We start from the raw sequence: 18772 nt of genomic DNA, 5'->3' as shown, positions 1-18772 counted from the left end.
TGTAAATTGTGTGACTTTTCAAGAAACAGGAAAATATGTTTTCTGTTTCAACAACACAAAAACATGTATTACCCAGAGAATGCTGCAAAAAAACACAGTGGAAAGATGCACCTTGGCCTACCATTATTCAACAGAGGAGGCTGAAAGCTGTTGGTTAGAAACTGAATTTTTCTCCTTGTTCCTAGTAATATATGCAATGACTAAATGCTCTTCCATCATCCTTTGTCCAGAGTTATTAGTTTATCTTGCACGTAGCTGACCTATTTCTGGGAAGGGGGCAAGGTGAAATATAATTAAGCTTTGTACAGCTGATGTGGACAAGAGATCTTTCACTCATTATCGGAGCATCAGCTACCATATGTGGTCTGAAGAGCAGCCAAATGTTTGTGGTCCAGCAGCTGCTAACACAAATTTCTGATGGATTAGGCTTAGGAGTCTCTTCACAGATTTCATTGGGAATTGGAAAGGTCCACAGAGTTTCCAGAGTGGCTATTGGGATTCCCTTTCTGCATGAACAGAATCCAAAAGGGCCTATCTGAAGGCAATTGTTTCATCTAGATTGCTCTGCTGCCAGATCCTGGAGGCAGCTAGCAGAAAGAGAAGAGCTACTGTTTGAGTGGGGAATTTTAAAACAGCTCACCAAAGGACTTGAGACTTGCTAGTTGCACAAAGATAAGAATGGAAAGCAAAGATCAAGAAATGAAGAAGAGGATAAAATCCGTTGGAGGAAGGAAGAATGGACAAAAAGTTTAAAAAAAGATTAATAATAAAATGTGGGTGAACAGAACCTCTAGGTCCTAAGGTGGACATAGAGGAAGCTCCCACATTTACTGCTTCCCTTTTTCCCCTTTTTCATTGAAAACAGTTTGCCAGAACTGGATGTTCTGAGCATGCAGTACCTTAACTCTCTAGCTATCACTGAAATATCCAGATTTTATAGTCCACTGAAAGGCCAAAGAATTAACTGAGGGATGGAGGCAATGTACTTAAATGGCTTCATTTTGCCTGTAGCCTACAAAAGATAGTGGAAGCTTTCTACTGAAAGTCAGTGTGCTATGGGTGGGCATCACCTTCTTCGATATTGTGTCCATCGAGTCTGTGATCCGTCTTTCATAAATATGCTCAATAAGCTACTTATAATATATTAGCTATATTTATACTATAAAGCTACATTACAAACTGGGCACTCTGCTACATTTTTGTAAAGCCCATGAGTACCTTCCACACTATTTTCCAGGGAACTAATGTTATCAGAGGCTGGGACTATGTAATATTATCAACCTCAAGCACTCAATAATCATGAAACTTAAAAAGTGTGAGATACTTTAAAATTTATTTTTTGATTTCTGTTTGTATGGTATGATTCAACCTGTTTGCCACAACTGTTAGGGCTAGAAAGCTGCTGGTTTTTCATTGGAAGTTGAGATTTCTGCTTAAGCAGTGTTACTTCAGGATTTATTTTTTCAAGAGGAATGACAAATATTTCAATATTCATAGTAAATTCATGAATTGCACAACACTCTCTTGACTTTTGAAGACATCTCAAATTGCTGCATAGGTTTTGTGGACAGCCCTTTATTAACTGATCGTCTCCTCTGACAACTGCTGTTTTTATTTCTTGGTCACGTAAGACAGGTTTCCCTCTGTACTTTGCACCCTAAACACTGATTTTGCAGAGTTTAGTTTCTTTAGGCAAAAGGGATTAAATGCTTCCTTCAGGCATTTTTAAGTGACGTTGATTTTAATATTAAAAACAATAAATTTACTTCAGTCATAAAATACAACTAGAATACCCAGAATATCATAACTTATTTCAGTACTCTGTATAACGGCATATGCCAGCACTAAATATAATCTGAGTTAATTAATACTATGTTGTAATTCTGAAAGACTGTTTAATTTGCAGGATATTATTTAGTTTGATTCTCGAACATACGTATTTTATTTACTACGCAGAACATTAGGGACCAGTCAAAATGGGAAGCAAATCACTCCTATATCTTACGTCTGTGAACACCAAAAGGGGTCAAGTTAATTTGCACCAGTACAAGTTTCTGATGTGCTGTGAATTGGGCCAGAGGCACTGCCTTCACAAGGAGTAAGCCCTATTATTTAAGGTGTGGATTTTCTTCTTTCAGGAGATCTTTATGTGCTCTTTGATTTTTCTGAAATAATTTCAACTTTGGGCTCTTACAGCAGAAGACACAACACCGTGTCTAAGCTCAGCTCAGCACAAACGAATGCAAGTGCCGTAAACTGCTGAAGAACCGGTTGCAACGATGAAAATGACCAACAGTTTGGGGTTCCTCCATTTCTGGGCTCTTAAAGTTGAAGGCGTGGATTTTTGTGTTATTTTGTTTTTTGGTCTTTTTTTTTTTTTTTTTTTTTTAAGAGGTGTGTATTAGGAATCACTGGCACTAAGAAGGTTTGAGCAGACCTGGGTGTCAAGGGGTATGCGCCCCAGCCTCGGCCTCCCTTTTCATGAGATACTCAGTGTCTGAAAGATCCGAAAATCGGGTGTTTTCCCCAAAGGACAGCTTCCCTGTGGCTCTTCTTTAGCTGAGCTGGAGAACATAGTAACGCAGTTTATAATCACGGTGACGAACGCCAGACAGGTGACTGCTCCTGCCGGAGGGGTGCAGCAGGAAAGCAGGCAAGCCTGAGAGAGGAGCGACCCGGGCTCTGCCTGAGGCTGACAGCGGCCGACAGCCCCGACGGCCAAGCGGGGAGAAGACGGGCGGGGGCGGTGCGGGGCCGGCACCCAGGCGCGGCTGGGCAGCAGGCAGCCTCCCTCGCCAACCGGCCTTGGCAGAGAGCGCGGGGCAGCGGCCGGGCAGCCCGCCCGCCGCGCCAGGTGGTGGGCCTGGCCCCGGGGCCTGCCCGCCAGCCCGGGGCTCGACTGCCAGCCCGGGGCCCGGCCCGACCTCAGGGACCTGCCGCTAACCCCGGGGCCCGGCCCCGCGGCGGGAGGACCGGCTCGGGCGGCGGTACCGAGACCCGGGGAAGCATTGCTCCCATTGCTCCTGCTTCTCCACGGAGATTTTGGGCCCACGAATTGTCCCATTGGGGACCCAAATCATCCACCTCCATTTTTAAACAGGCTCGGTGCTCGCTGGGGGGGCGGAGAACTTCGCGATCTTCCAGTCAGCCTTCTGGTAGCTGGTGGCTCTGAAAACTGAATAGCCCACGCAAAACTGCTTAAGGCTTTTTCGCTCCTCAGGACTTGAGCCAAGATTTGTTTTTTCTTTTCTTAATCTTGGCTGCACTGTGTGATGTACCTCAGTAAAAAGGAAGCCACCTAAACACCTGGCTGTAGAGCCGGATGCTTAATTTTCAGAAGTTGAAACTGGAAAAGTTGACCTTGTGACTCCCTTTTGAAAGGAGGATGTTCTTCTTTATACGTTTAAGTATGGTTTTCATTCACTGCTCCTGAGATACAGTTGCATCAGACTTTTAAAAGCGTGGTTCAGAAGCCTTCTTAAGAGACTGTACAATATTAAACGTATGGGCATCAATTGCCAATATTGCATATCGATGGTCCTGAAATAATTTTATGCATTAAATGTGCTAGGTTCACAAGGATAAGATAGTTGTATAACTGTCATGAACTCGGTCTGGGATCAAGGACACAGGTGGCTTCTTTCCTTCAGCTGAATCACAGGTATTCAACAGCCAGACTGTGCTGTCAGTGGCAATGCCACAGGCTCGGTGTTTTCAGCAGGTTTGCCTGGGCCGGGCCAAGTGGCTCCCTCGAAGACATTGCTACAGCAGGAGAAATAAAACTCCAGCTGGGTCAGGAGGACTAAGAGGCGTGAAAAGTCCTGGAAACCTTATTGTCACTAGCAAGTTAGGCTGAGACAGTTCTACAAAGATGCAGGCAGCAAACCTGCTAAGTGATAAATTGAGATTTCTTGTGATATCTGGTGCAATTTAAAACACTTGTACACTTGAAACAGAATTTCTCACTTTCTGGACCACAAAGCTGCTGTTCAACCCTCAACATTTCTGGTGAACCAGGAAGCATTTTTGCCAACCATTGGGCATTCCTGTGGGCCACCATGTGTCTTACTGGTCTATGGTTTTACTGAACACAAAGGTGACTTGGTATGGCTGATTGTTGTATTTCAGGCTTCTGCTTATCATTACCACAACCTCATGACCTGCCAGGGGTACACAGCGCACAGCTTGGAAGCCACAGGGTCAGAAATGAATCCATTATTTGATGGAGGGAGAGGGAGAAGAGTTTGTGGAGCAGACATCTGTATCCAGGTTGTTGTTTTAACAGGCTGTGAGACGTGAGAGACTTTCTTCTCATCTTCTGGTGGCCTTAGCAGTCTGTTTCAGCAGCACACAGCAACATACAGCAAGTAGCAAGCACTGTTTGCATTCCTTTATTAAGGCACATTTCTCTCTCCCTTCTCTCACCTCATTCACAAACTCTCTTGGCACTGAATACAAACAGGTGAATTTGATTCAGAAAAATTTTTGAACCTCTGGAAAATTTTAGGCTCCTTTTCAACTGTTAAAAAAAAAAGAGAAAAACATCAAGGGAAACAGGAAGGCTATCCTGGAAGAAAGGGGTGACAGTGATGGAGATACTCTGTCTGGACAAATCCTATCCATGGACAGAGTCTCAAGCCAGCACTTAGGTCGCCCAGCAATGCCTTGGCTTTCTGCTTCTGGGCTCACAGGAGCTCAAAGATGGGACAAAATTAGGATGGGCCAGTTTATTATCAAGGATGGACGTGCCTGCAGAGTCTGTCTTGCCTAGCTTTAAGCTTCCACAGAGTCAATATTTGAGATAGTCAGGCTCATTTTCAGCCAAATGGGAAAGGTGGATGCATTTTTAAGACGCAGTCAACCTTGGCTATTCTAGACATTTACTTCAGCAGTGAATTCCAGTCCAGAAACTCCCTTTGTTGCTGACTATAGAAAGAATCAAGAAACTAACTCAGATGAATCCTGACCCCAAGACGGAACTGGTCATTGTGAGTCTCTGTACTTGTCATTTTAACTACACGTCATGCATGTTGTATGGTGTTTTCAGTGTCCTCCTGTGTGCTTCTTGCCCTTAAAGATCTCCCACCATGAAAATTTCTGGCCTACATGTTTCAGCTTTTCTTCTGTGTTGTTCTCTTACTTTTTTTTCTTTTCCCAAATGCTCATGTGCTTCCAACCCTGACTACTTTTGTTTAACAACACTGTCCTTGTTCTCCCCCTTCTAAAGTAAATTGAATGATCTATATGCAGGGGTGAAAGGAGAAGGTTTTCTTTTGATCTAGCAATCATCTCCTCTAGTTTCTTCTCTTGTATCTGGCCGCTTGGGTCAGAGATACATGGTTTGCTTTGTGTTTCTATAGTGCCTGGTACAATGGAGGTGCTCCATGGCCAGAGGTCTAAGGCACAATGGTTCTACAAAGAACAGGGGAATAATGAATAGTGAATGAAGTAAGAGCTAAGTAAATAGAGAACTATGGTGAGGGAGAGGGGAGTAGATGGACAGTGATATGAGAGAAGACTAGAAACAAAGAGGAGAGAAAGAACCAGTAGATGCAGTGAGATACATATTCAAGATTGAGAGTGCAAAGTCACGATGCCAAAGGACTGGGAGGGGAATAGAAAATAAAAATGGAATGGGAAGAAAGATACTTTTTGAAAATAACAATGGAAGGTGAATAACATGGAAGTAGTTCAGAAAGCCGCAGAAGGATTTAAAAAGCCACAAACACTCAGAAGAAAACAGAAGGATGGTGGGTGAGAAGCAAAAAAAGAGGCAAACAGGGCAACTAAGGCATGATATGGCTTGGGATAAACTAATTGACTCCAGTCCCATAAAAGCACAATGTCCTAAGCTAAGGCTATGAAGACCCATGGACTGTCTGCATTTTCTTTCTTCTTCTTTACATTTTGTTTTGGCATTTATGCAAAGCTCCTTGCCATGGTGTCTTTATCAACTTATTTTACTGAGGTGATAGAATAGCCCCTTTTTCCACTTGGTCTCTCTGCAGCTTGCATTTGGAAATGGCTGAGTGTTGGTGGGCAAAGAGAAAATCTGCACGATGAATTCTGCAGCCTGAGTGGCAATATTCAGTTCTTCCTTGTCAGTCAGGCCCTGCCCTCAGATGCGTAGCTCTCACTGAGCTACCTGTGTGCATCTGAGGGCAGGGTTTAGTACTGCTCTCTGGCATACAAATAACACAGAAGGTGTATACATTATCTCATCTTGCATTTTTATTATTCGCAGCTTATTGTTCAACTGAGCATGTATCATTGGTTAATTAATGCTGCCAACACTCTGCTTCAGTAAATGATTGTTTAGCCTAGAGTGGAATAAAATACTACAATGACTAATACAGTATCATTATGTAACAGAAAATTAAAAATCTGATAATTTGATTGGAAGTCTCAGGTGAGTTTTTTGTGTAAAAGTGTTAACCTCAAGTAGCTATAAACAGGTAAATGTTTTATTCAGCTGACTGATAAGGAATAAATGCTTATGATATAAATTATGTATAATTAATACTCCTGGGATAAAAAAATGTATGCTAATAGGTTGTCAGTTAATTAGGAAAGGAATATGAGGTAAACAAAGGTGATTAGAATATACCCTGGGACCATAAACAGAAATTGTGCCTTAAATAATCCGTAAAAAACCCCTCTCACATTAAACAGCAAATAGTTTAGCTATAATTCAGAGCAAAACCATAATGCTTTATGGAGGAAGGCACAGTGGAGATGTTAAATGAAGACACAGCTTGTGGTAGCAGATCTAGGGGCTGCAGAGCAACTCACCTTCCCCATTGTTTTGCTCTACCTTGTTTTGTATATTGTCTTGGTCTGTCCTCAGATAAAAGCAGGTTCAAATAAGTTTTTGAAAAAATAGGGCAAATAATGTGCTAGAGGATCAGTCTTATATTTTAGCTCACACAAATTGATCTTAAATCTGCAACATGGGGAATGGTCCCCAAATCAGTTTATGCTTCTTACCTGCCCTCTGACTCGCTATTCCTCCTTGTTTCTGCCAGTATCTTCAAGTGATAAATGAGACCTTCCTCCTTTCCGCCATTCTGTAATTTCATTTGGGCTAGACATTTAAGATATTTTCTCATGAAACAGGACTAAAGCAGAGAAAGACATGACAGAGATGAATGCTCATTACAATGGCAGCCAAGTCTTTTCCTTTGTGTCAGAAAGGGACAGACCTGCATTGTCCTTAAGGCTCGAGTGGTGCCTTGTAAGAACAGCCATTCTGGAGAAGGCTAAAGCTTAATCTCCCCAGTACCTTGTTCAGGACAGTAACCAAAAGCAGCTGTGGAGGGAAGAATTTAAGAGCAAAACAAATATATATGATACTTCCTTTTAGTGTTCTCCTAGCCTTCAATCACTTGCAGCTCAGGGGCTTCCTGAACTGGATATATATGCTAATCTCCAATGACCTTGTTTTCCATTAGCTTGTCCACTCCTCCTTTGAATATATGTAAACTTTAGCTATTCCTGAGATCATCCAAGTAGAATGGTGAGACCATTGTCTTTGGTGTGAAACCCACCAGAGAATGACAAGCCCGTAAAAGACACTGTCTCCCCACAATGCCCTGGAAAATGAAGAGGGTCATTACCTAAAGGGCGTAGGCGTATTATGGGTTATAGGGGGAAGAGAATTTTGGGATTGTTCAAAAAATAATGGGATGTTTTAAGTGGATTACAAGACATATTGTGAAATGGTTAAGGGAAGGACCAAAGGTGGGGAAAGCGAGGGATCAAGGTGGATTGGAGACTGACACACATGGGAAAACAGAAGATAAAAGGTATAAAAGGGGCTGGTTGAGGGTAAATGGGTGCCTGGACAGTATGCTTGTCGGAGTCCTCTGTTTACTTTCTACAGTCTACCATATAAATTTATTAAATCCTATTTATAACTACACTTTGTGTGGTGCACTCTGTATTTGGAGTTCGTGTGTGTGACAGCCAGCAAACTTTCTGCTGGGCTGGCTAGTGGGTAGGAGAGGTCTCAGTGCCAGCCACAGGAGCGAGAGGCTGCTGTCGACCTGACACACGTTGCTGGCTGCTCTTTTTCCTGAATCACTCTCCTCATACTTTATTTGACAGCTTCTGGTTCATGTCTCAGAAGAGGCAGTGAAAGGCGGCACCTATCTCCTCTCTCTGTGCCTCTAGTGAAAGTTCACTTAAACAGTGCTCTGAGAAAGCTAGTGGAGTGTGGAGGGATTGCCACAGCAGAGCCCTTTGGAAGTCACCGCCTGCTTTCTGCAGTGAGCTGCAGTTGTGGTAATGGCTATGGTATGGAGGGACATAACTTTCCTCCTGCAAAACCTCGTCCCTTTGGAAAACAAATTCAGTGAATTGAAAGTATAACTTTAAAAAAAAAAACAAAAACAACAAAACACACAGTGTAGAAATCAGGGCCTAATTTCCCAAGAAGCTCTGCTCCATAGAATGGTGTGATCCGTGGTGGAGCTACTTGGTCAGTTAGGTATGTTTTCTTATTTGTAGGATCCATTCAGGAAATCCATAAATTAAAGCCCCATTGTATATTATACAATTATGTCAGGGTGCAGCATGGGCTGGAGGCTCCCCTGAGGTCGTGGAGCCAGAGCTGAGGGTGACCCAGCACCGACCATGCCCTCACCCGTGAGGCACAGTCACAACCCAGGGGGCTGGTAATGGGTCCATCGACAGCCACCAACACAGTAAGTTATGAACCAGGCTAGGGAACAGGCAGGGGCTCCAGACAGGAGCAGAATGAGGTGGGGGCAGAGACGGGTCTGGAGACCAGCCCTGCTGCACTGTCGCTGGGGCAGGGACTGATGGCCCCAGAGGGAGTGCAATGGGGTCCTGAACCATGGGCAGGGCAGGGGGAGGCCGCAGGGGGCTGGGCAGGGATAGTCACTGCTGGTGGTGCTCTTGGGGCCCTGGCAGATTTTTATTGGATGGTCACTTAAATTATGTGTCATTCATTTATTACGAGTAGTAATATTTATATCCCTGTAACACCCACTCAGACCAACAGACAATGACCTTTTCCAAGGTTAACAGGGGAAGTGACATCTGAAGGATGAAGGCTAGAAGACACAACCAAATACGTGCTTTTTCCCCACAGCTTTTATCCACACAGGAATAAATTGAAGTTAATGTTGGCTTGGGTTATGATATTTTGCCATGCATATTAAAGTAAACTATTTGCTGTCTTTTAGATGTGGTAACTTCACAAATCTACAAACTACGGTATAGCAAAAGATGTCTAAAATAAAAGAGGATCTCATGAAGGTAGCTAGCTCTGCTGGGTGGTGCAGATGTAGCCATATACTTGCATACGTTTGGGCTATCTGAACATGATATTTGATTTCACCCAAGTGTCGAGCTACCGCATGAAGTGGTCTGAAATCAAAGTCTTTCAAGCTTAGTATATGATCCCTTCAGCTCCTTTTAATGCATGGAAGATAGGTAAATACTTTCAGAAATAAACTTTTTAAATCATAAGGTTGTAAACTTAAATCAGAAAATAAAAGATCTCAGGCACCAGGATCTGTTCAAGTTTACATTTCAGATCATCTCAGCTCTGCAAATTAGTTGTGCATTTCCAAGATTGCTTTTGCACACCTTATATGCAAGTGACTAAGGCTGTATCTATTTTCTTTCTCTAAAGCATAGGCTGAAGATGGGAAGTACAAAACATTTTGCCAACCTTAAATATGGAAGTTTAAAATTACCAAATGTAAAGCTCTAGCAGTGGGCTTTTAATTTGGCTCAAACTTGCGGAGTCTGGCAGGCTGATGAAGTGCAATTGCCATGGGTGAAAACAGAGCATCAATTAACAGACACATGCAAGGTTGGCACCTATGAAGAATTCACCCTGAAAGATTTAAAGACAAATAACTCAGTGATCAGACACACCTGGAAATCTTGGAACAAACTTCATAGAGTTATGAAAATTAAACCTGCTAAAAACTTCCAGTCGAGTATTTGGAACAATGCTATGTGGAAGCCAAGGATGGAAATGATACTGTGTATTACTTGTTGTAAATACCAGATTATTTATGGAGTAGATTTTAAATAAAATTGTAGTGATGCAAAAAACAGTCAGTATTAAAAGTGAAGAGCACAATAGCCAGTCTTTTCCAATAAAAGGTCCTCTGAAGACCCAATGGGTCTGAATCAAACCTGTTGATGGCTATTAAAGTTTTTTTCCATTTACTTCAAGGTGCTTGGAATCAGACTAACAGTTTGTGAAGTCGGATTAAAGCCTTCACAGATGCACAGGAGTCTTAGGTCTTCCCAAATGAATTCAGTCTACATTTCAAGGCATTTTAACATTTAGCAAAAGGTAAAAGTATGGACAAATATTTACAAATGCTCAGTCTTTGCCTTAAGATGATCCAGGACATAAATCTCTTTAAAAATACTAAATCAGCTCTGACCTTCTGTTACAATTTTTGAAGTGTCCTGTGAAGGCTTCAGGTCACAAGTAAAATTCCTAAAGTAGAAATAGGCCAGCACTCAGAAGTGTAGAAATACTGTTCTCAGTGATGTGGATGATTGTTCCCAAGAACTAGCTGTCGTGCATTTTAGTTGTATCCTTTAGATAGTGTATTATGAAAAAATCTTTCTAAGAAATTAAAATGTACTTTCAAAGAACATATTTGTATGATCAATTCTCCTTGTTGTCAGAAGAAAGTTTATGTGGATGAGTTCTTGAAAAGCAAAAACCCAAATGTCTTAGAAAAGATCTATTCATGATGAAAATGTTACCAGACAATTCATCGTTTCTTTGATGAAAATGCAGAACCTTCTTCATTATGGAAGACAATACAATCTGTTACAAAGACACTGATATATTTTAGAGTTTTCAGAAGTGCTTCTTAATTGAGTCAGTATTGCTTGGGCCCCAGTTCAATAAAGCACTTCAGAGTGTGTCAGCCTTTAAGTCTGACAGGATTTATGTGCCAGTGACTTGATCTTAATCAAGCATTAGCCATTAAATAAATTCTTAAATGCTTGCTGAACAGTGCCATTTCTAAAGCACACTATGCTGAATGAAGCCCCAACAATGCATCCTTTTCTTATTGGCCTTCTCCCCGCTTGCTGTTGCTGAAAAACTCCTCTGGTTTCCTTTTCTCAGTCTCCTTTTCAGATTGGCTGCATTCACCAGTTCTCAGGCACCTCAAAAGATTTCGGGGGACTCAGCGCTGTAAAAGTTGGGGCCTCTACTGTCTTCCTTGCTTTACAGTGCTGTGACCTTTATTCCTCTCCAGCAGTTTCACTGCTTTCCAAGCCAGCTCACACAAGTGTGGGTTTTCTAAATCACACGTTATTTTTATGCTGCATCTAATTAAGTGTATTCAGGTGGCTCTTCACTTTTTGTCTATGCTACAAGTCATAAATTTGTATTTAGGAACAGCTACTCACAGTTTATCCCACCAGGAATGTGCTATGTCAAAAATAACTGTGATGGTTGTTTTAGTATTAATTTTAGTCTAGTAATGCTATGTATATGATGCTGAAGATGAAATTCACTCTATTAAATCTCTAGGAAATTCTGGATTGGCAGCCAGCATTGTCTGAAGTTTCGCAGTAACCACAGTATGGTTGAGATGTTTTGAATTCTCTTTGAATGAACTGTTCTGAACAGGGTCTCTTGGGGAAACTGAAGATGACAATTCAGGAGGCATTTCAGAGGTACAGATAAACCTCTCAATTCCAAAGTAATTCTTGAGAGGGATAGAGACTTATGGAAGGCAGGTATCTTATAGCTGGAAATACAGACAGGCAGAGGCCAGGTAGGTGCAAACAGGTGCAGCCCTCTTGAAGTCAGAGAAAATATTCTGATTGGAACCAGCGGAGGTCTTGCTATCTGCAGTCTGGCTTACGAGATACAGTTTGTTTTGGCCCAGAAATTCAATTCTGACTTCGAAATAACTTTTTTTGGGTAGAAACCAGATGTTATTTCCAAGAGAGATTTGAATTTAATCTGTACTTAGTCATACTGTATTGTAGAATATCTCTCTGCCTTTTTCTTGGATGGGTCTAGTAATTCATATTCTAAAATAAGAGGTGTTTTTTAATTCCTCAATTTCTTTAGTTGCATAGGTATGGTATGGTATAGTGCCTCTTATTCACAGGTCTGTTTCAGGAGGCGGGGAGAAATGAAGGGAAGAATAAACATGGGGTAGGAGTAACAAAATAAAAGAATATTTAAATGATTTCAAATGGATTGTAAAGTGTTGAATCATAAAGGATTGGCAAAAAAGCCCTCTCCTCATGAGGTCTGGCTAATATTAGGAATTATTGCCTCAAACACTGCAGGTGTGGATCCATTTCTTTCATTGCTAGCAAATGGGGTTGCGACTGCCTTTGACAATGTAAAAGCTGCACAATCCCCATGCCCCAGGGCAGACAATGATGTTGGTGAGATGCTGATTTTAGGATAGAAAATTACAATGGTTATATAGTAAACAGCACCTGGAAGTTTACTAATGATTTTTACAATTAACAGCCGCACTGTGGTCTGATTATTCATGCATGCTTTCTACGAAAGAAAAGAGGCAGATATTGAAAAGAATCACATCGGTTGAGGGATATTTTTTTTTTTTGTAACTGGAGGTAGATCCTCCTTCCTGTTATCATTACTTCTGATAATATGCAAAAAAAAAGTGAAATAAAAATAAAAAAAAATTTTAAATGCTTGGAATGCTCTAATCTGCCATTAACTCCAGATACTCACAAACATATATTCACGTGAAATGTGCATGAATATGGACAAGTATGTGTATAGATGTGTGTGAATTCTTGTGCAGACTTTAATCTCTGCCTGTGGTTTGACATGTATATTTGGCATGCAGCTGAAAGAAAAAAAATACCACCAAAAACTGCATGGCCATGCAGTTCTTCAGCTTTAACAACTGGATCTTCTACGGTAATAATGTTTGGATCTCTCCCCTTAGAAGTTCACCAGGTGTGCACCTGCCAGGTTAGTTATTTCAGAGTGCTGAGATTCGAAAACACTCCACCATCTGCAGCATAAATTTAAAAGTACAGTAAGGCATACTGGTACCTCATATATTTTCTCTCTCTCTAGTCATCATTTATTTTCACAGCTGTTCTTGACCCACTGCCAAGCAAAGACCTCTTCAGTTTCTTTTCTATCATATTGAGGCTTAGTCAGTATCTTGACAAAGAATAGGTGAGGCAATGCTCAAAAAATACAAACTCTCTTTTCCTTTAACCCTCTGTAAATTTCCACAACTAAACCTTTTAGAAGGCTCTGAAGTGTTAGATTTGTCCTCATCTTTTCTCAGCAGTAGGCTATTGCACCTTGTTCTTACAGGACTTCAAGCCTAATTTTACAAATCCAAGAAATTATAAGAAGAAATTATTAGCAAACTCCAGATATTCATGCCAATGTGTTAGGGGTTATCTGAAATAGACAGTACTGCTGGGGTTTGTTGATCACTAATCTTGTGTATATAAGGGTAGGTAAAAACATGTACATTTTGTTCCTATCTCCAGTCAGCCAGCTCGTACAACAGCTGTAAAAGACCTTGCTATGAGGTGAAGTCAATAGTATGGTAAACGCGAACTCAGGTAAATCCCTTCTCTGAACCAAGGCCAGGGCTGGACACACTGTGTGCTGCGGTCTGTGCAGTATCCTGGTTTGCCAAAGTTCCTTGTTGCTTTTCGGGTTAGTGTCCAGGAGAGGCAAGTGAGACAGAAGCTAAATGTTTGTTAGTAGTGGCTAAGTGGTTGCTGGATATGTCAGACATCCTTGGTATCTTCTGAGATCTTGGCCATGCTTGGTCACTGACTCTAGTTTTGGAAATTAAATTGTCTTGGACCTATCCAAAACCTGAGAGAGATCACTTGCAATAGGCACAAGCAAACGAATCATGGCAAACACTTGACCATAGCAAGTCGATGAGCTGAAAGGCAGAACTCTTTCCCATCAGCCCACGGAAAGAGCAGCTGGGGGAACCGGCAACGATGAGGTGGTGTCTGTCAGAGCAGGACGTGGGTCTGGAGTGACACAGGACTTTCCTGTGTTCTGAATGTTCTTGGTCAGGCAATTGGCTGTAACTGCTGTACATCAGCCCAGAGAAAAGGGTGTTCTCATGCAGGTAACACTATGTTTTTTCTTCCTCGTTTTGCACCGATAGAGAAGAATCTCTTTTTAGATTTCTTCATCTCCCTACTTCAGCGGGCATTTTGGCTGCCTCATTATTCTTGACTCCCTTGGGCTTTTCATTTTTTATTCAAACTAGGACTCATAACATTTTCAAGTTCAACTTTCACATATGTTCAGAAAATACAAATATACATTTATATATGTAATCTATTATCTGTCTATCTAAACCTGCTCAGGGGTAAGCCAAGAACATAAATGACTGTGTGAGAGATGTTTTCTTGCAAATGAGAACGTCTGACACTGTTAATGAAGTCAGCTGTATTAGTCTGGGTATGCAAGTAGTTGTCCAGCCACTAACAGGTTCTGTCTCAGATAAATTTGGGTGCTGTTCTGGCCAAGGGCTTCATGCTCTTATGAGCTGAATACAATATAGAATCATAGAATCATAGAATGGTTTGGGTTGGAAGGGAGGGACCTTTAAAGGTCATCTAGTCCAACCGCGCCTGCAATGAGCAGGGACATCTTCAACTAGATCAGGTTGCTCAGAGCCCCATCCAGCCTGACCTTGAATGTTTCCAGGGATGGGGCATCTACCACCCGTCTGGGCAACCTGGTTCAGTGCCTCACCACCCTCATTGTAAAAAATATCTTCCTTAGACCCAGACTAAATCTACACTCTTTTAGTTTAAAACCGTTACGCCTTCTCCTATAGCAGCAGGCCCTGCTAAGAAGTTTGTCCCCATCTTTCTTATAAGCCCTCTTTAAGTACTAAAAAACCACGATGAGGTCTCCCTGGAGCCTTCTCTTCTCCAGACAGAACAACCCTAAGTCGCTCATCCTTTCCTCACAGGAGAGCTGCTCCAGCCCTTGGATCATTTTGGCCCTCCTCTGGACCCACTCCAACGGGTCCCCGTCTTTTTTGTGCTGAGGGCTCCAGAGCTGGACACAGGACTCCTGGTGGGGTCTCACCAGAGTGGAGTGGAGGGGCAGAATCTACTTCCTCGACCTGCCACCACACTGCTTTTGATGCAGCCCAGGATACAGTTGGCCTTCTGGACTGCGAGTGCACATTGTTGGCTCATGTCCAGCTTTTCATCCACCAGCACCCCCAAGTCCTTCTCCTCAGGGCTGCTCTCGATCCCTTCATCCCCCAGCCTGTATTTGTGCTTGGGTTTGCTGCAGCCCAGGTGTAGGACCTTGCACTTGGCCCTGTTGGACCTCATGAGGTTCACATAGGCCCACTTCTTGAGCTTGTCCAGGTCCCTCTGGATGGCATCCCGTCCTTCTGGCATGTCAACTGCACACTCAGCTTGGTGTCGTCTACAAATTCGCTGAGAGTGCACTTGATCCCACTGTCTATGTCACTGATGAAGATATGTTTGTGTGAACAGTGCAGCATAAACAAAGTTTGAGTAACGTGAATGTAGAGACATCGAAACGTCTAGATACTTAGACTTGCTTTTACATTCTCCCTATTAAACTGGACATATGCACACAAATATAGATATACTGTGGATGAAAAGAGCAAATAACAAAGTTTAATGGCTCAAAATTAAGGTAAGACAAATGAAGTCACATAGATTTCCAGACAGTTCCCTGACTTCAGTGAACTGCCTCCTGAAGTTTGGAGAAAGGACCTTGTTCAAGCTGGGACAGATTGACATGGGGGAAAAGTGGGTGAGGGAGGCTGAAATGCTTCCTACTCCAAACAGCAGCATGATGTTGTTCCATCTTTCATAGTCAGGTGAGGAGCAGGTGGCAGTGTGGCTGTGTGGTCTCTCCCACGTCCAGTTGTCTCCATGTCAGGTGCTGGTTCCTTGCCATACGAAGTCCTTTCTATGTCTGGTGGATCCCCCTTGAATCCCTTCATGTTGAAGCTTTTGGAGTGCTGCATTTTGAAAACAATTTGTAATTGCTCTTTTCCAGGTAGAATAAGGTATGTCATTGTTATCAAGATGTCAGATAAAAGACAATAATTGCAAATATCATAGCAAATGAGACCTTTGAGACAAATTATTATGTCTCTCAGGTTCTTCTGTCAAACCAAGTGTTCAGCAGGAGTACCATACAGACTGCACAAATTATTTTGTGTTCCTGATGCATGTTACTCAAAATCACCCTGTTATGCCAAGAAAGACATGGTTGACTTGCATTTCCTGACTCTTCATTGCTTTGTACTTTTTTCTCAAAGGAGGATCCTACAGTCAAAGAAGTTAGTCTGAAGGAAGATAGCATGTAGTTTAAACAATGCAGAAATACGATCTTTAGGATCCACTAGGCATGGAGAGAAGTCAAAGCTGAGGTAAGCTATTACACTATTACACTACAGTGCATTAAGTCCATCAACAGACTGATGCATTTATGAGCTCCACAGAGTGTATGGACAGCGTGGCTTGTCCAGCTGGGGAAAGCTGACTTTCTCTTTGGTGCAGAAACATCAGGAATACTTATCTTCGGTGTTATTTTGAGAATGAACTCACAGATGTGTAGATGGTGACCAGAAAAGAGCAGGAAAAAGAGTGGTTTAATTACTTCAGTTAAGCCTTTCTTGTTGTGGTACCTGTAGTGTTGTTTGGGGGGTAAGGACACGTTTTGTCACCTGTAACACTGGAGTTTTTTGTATCTTGATAAATAAAACCAAGACCATGTTCTCTGGCTGGGCAAGCTATGGACCATCTGGGTCCAGCTGTGCTCGTTGTTGACCTAGCAGGAATAAATGGAAGACAAATAAGAGAGCAACTGCCTGTGATTGTATTTGCTGCCCTTGCGAATACTACTGAAGTGTCTTTAAATTAGTTTGTTTCAGCTTGGGGCCTAATCCTGCCAAGCACATTTTTAGTATGGAATCGTGTGCCATCAGTAGGAATAAACTGAAATAAACAGAATCTGAGTGTGCTCAGTGCCTCTGAAAACTGGACTATTTACTAACACGTGGGGTTCGATTTCAGTAGCATTTGAAAATTATGCTCGCTTTTTCCTTTCCTTTGATTTTTTGTGGCTGTTTTGGAAATGATTACATTACAATATGTGAATAGACTATAATATGCCATACCCGAACCATGGAAATGGTAACAGTAATAGCCAAATTCTCACCTTTATAACCCGAAGAACTGGAAAGGTCAGAAAGACAGTATTTGGACTGACAAAACACATGTTAAAATGTTTCACTAAATAGAAAAGACTCTTCTGACAATCTAAAACTGTCATTACAAAACTATTTTAAGGTCTTTTACTAACAAATGCAAGTGATTAAAATTACTAGAATGGTACACTTTCTGCCTTTGTGTTTCTGGTCATAATTATGTTCTCTCATATCGAGAGTAGACTCCACTTTACTGTCCTTGCTTAGCTCACCATTCATAGTCAGCCAGTACCCATTGACAGATTTGCCCAGCAGAAAATATCACATGGGAACAATGATGGCTGAGCCAAATACATTTTAAAAGAAATACCAGTCTTCCTATGTTCTGCTTTACCTGACAAACAGCGCTTTCCTAAGCTGTAGAGAAAACCATGGAGAGCAAGGTATGAAAGAAGGTGGTAGTGATGCTGTTGGTGTCACTCTTCTTTCTGAGTCAAATCTGAACTTATGCCCCAGCCTTGTGTTAGGTAGTATGGTGCTGCTGAGATTGCTGTGTTTCAGCTGAGATATCAAATGAAGGTCCTGACCTTGTTCTCATTAGAGATCCCTGGGTACTTGTTCTCATTAAAGATCTCCTGGCACTTTTCAAAAGGGAAAGAGTGTTAGCCCCAGTGTCTTGGCCAAATTCCAGCTTGGGTAATTATGGTCTACCTACCTAAATCACCATGGCTGTTTCAGCTCAATGCTATTTTTAATTTCTTCCTTAAACTTGTACGTAGTATTGTCATCTATTAGGAGACAACTGCCTCTGGCACCCTAGATTTGTTTGCATTTTTGAGGTAGAAGATGTGATATTTGTATATAATATTAATAATTTGTTAAGTCTACAAAGTGCTTGCAGTCCTACAATTTAATGCAAAACCATCTTAGAACGTAATCTAAGTGTTTTATGTCTTGCAATGATCGGTTTCACACAAAGTATTTCTATTAAGAAAATACTTTTTCAGATGGATAGTTTGAATGTACCATTTACATTATTTATTTTAGTTGATGCTTTTTAAATCAAATGATGTAGTGTGTATTGAATGTCAGCACCCACAGAATATTGGAAGACGTGTTCAGCTGAGAAACCATTTGTGTATCTTTTTTTTATGAGCACGAACAGACAGAACATGGAAGATGGGAGAGGAGAGAAGGGTACTGACATAGCATGCTTTAAATGATCTGTTTGCAGAAAACCATTCTACGGAAAGAACATGAGCCCATCAAATACAGAAGATGTTAGCTCCATCACCTGCAATCTTAATGGAAGATTCTCAGTATAGGTAAAGACAATGGGACAAGAACCCACAGAGAATAAAATCATTAGCATTAATCAGATACAAAAGGTGAAAGCACTCTTTGAGGTTCCAGCCTGTTAACATTGTCAGGGTTTAACACAGCAGCAGGCAACTCTATCCCAGCTGAAACCAGGACAAAATATCAGAGATAAACCCAGGCTGGCCTACTGAATCAAGAGTATACTCTCAAATGCATTCTCAAATGCATGTCTCATA

The sequence above is a fragment of the Opisthocomus hoazin genome, chromosome 2, assembly GCF_030867145.1.
Source record: "Opisthocomus hoazin isolate bOpiHoa1 chromosome 2, bOpiHoa1.hap1, whole genome shotgun sequence".
NCBI lineage: Eukaryota > Metazoa > Chordata > Aves > Opisthocomiformes > Opisthocomidae > Opisthocomus > Opisthocomus hoazin.
The sequence above is the reverse complement of the archived record's forward strand: the minus strand, read 5'-3'. Positions refer to the sequence as shown.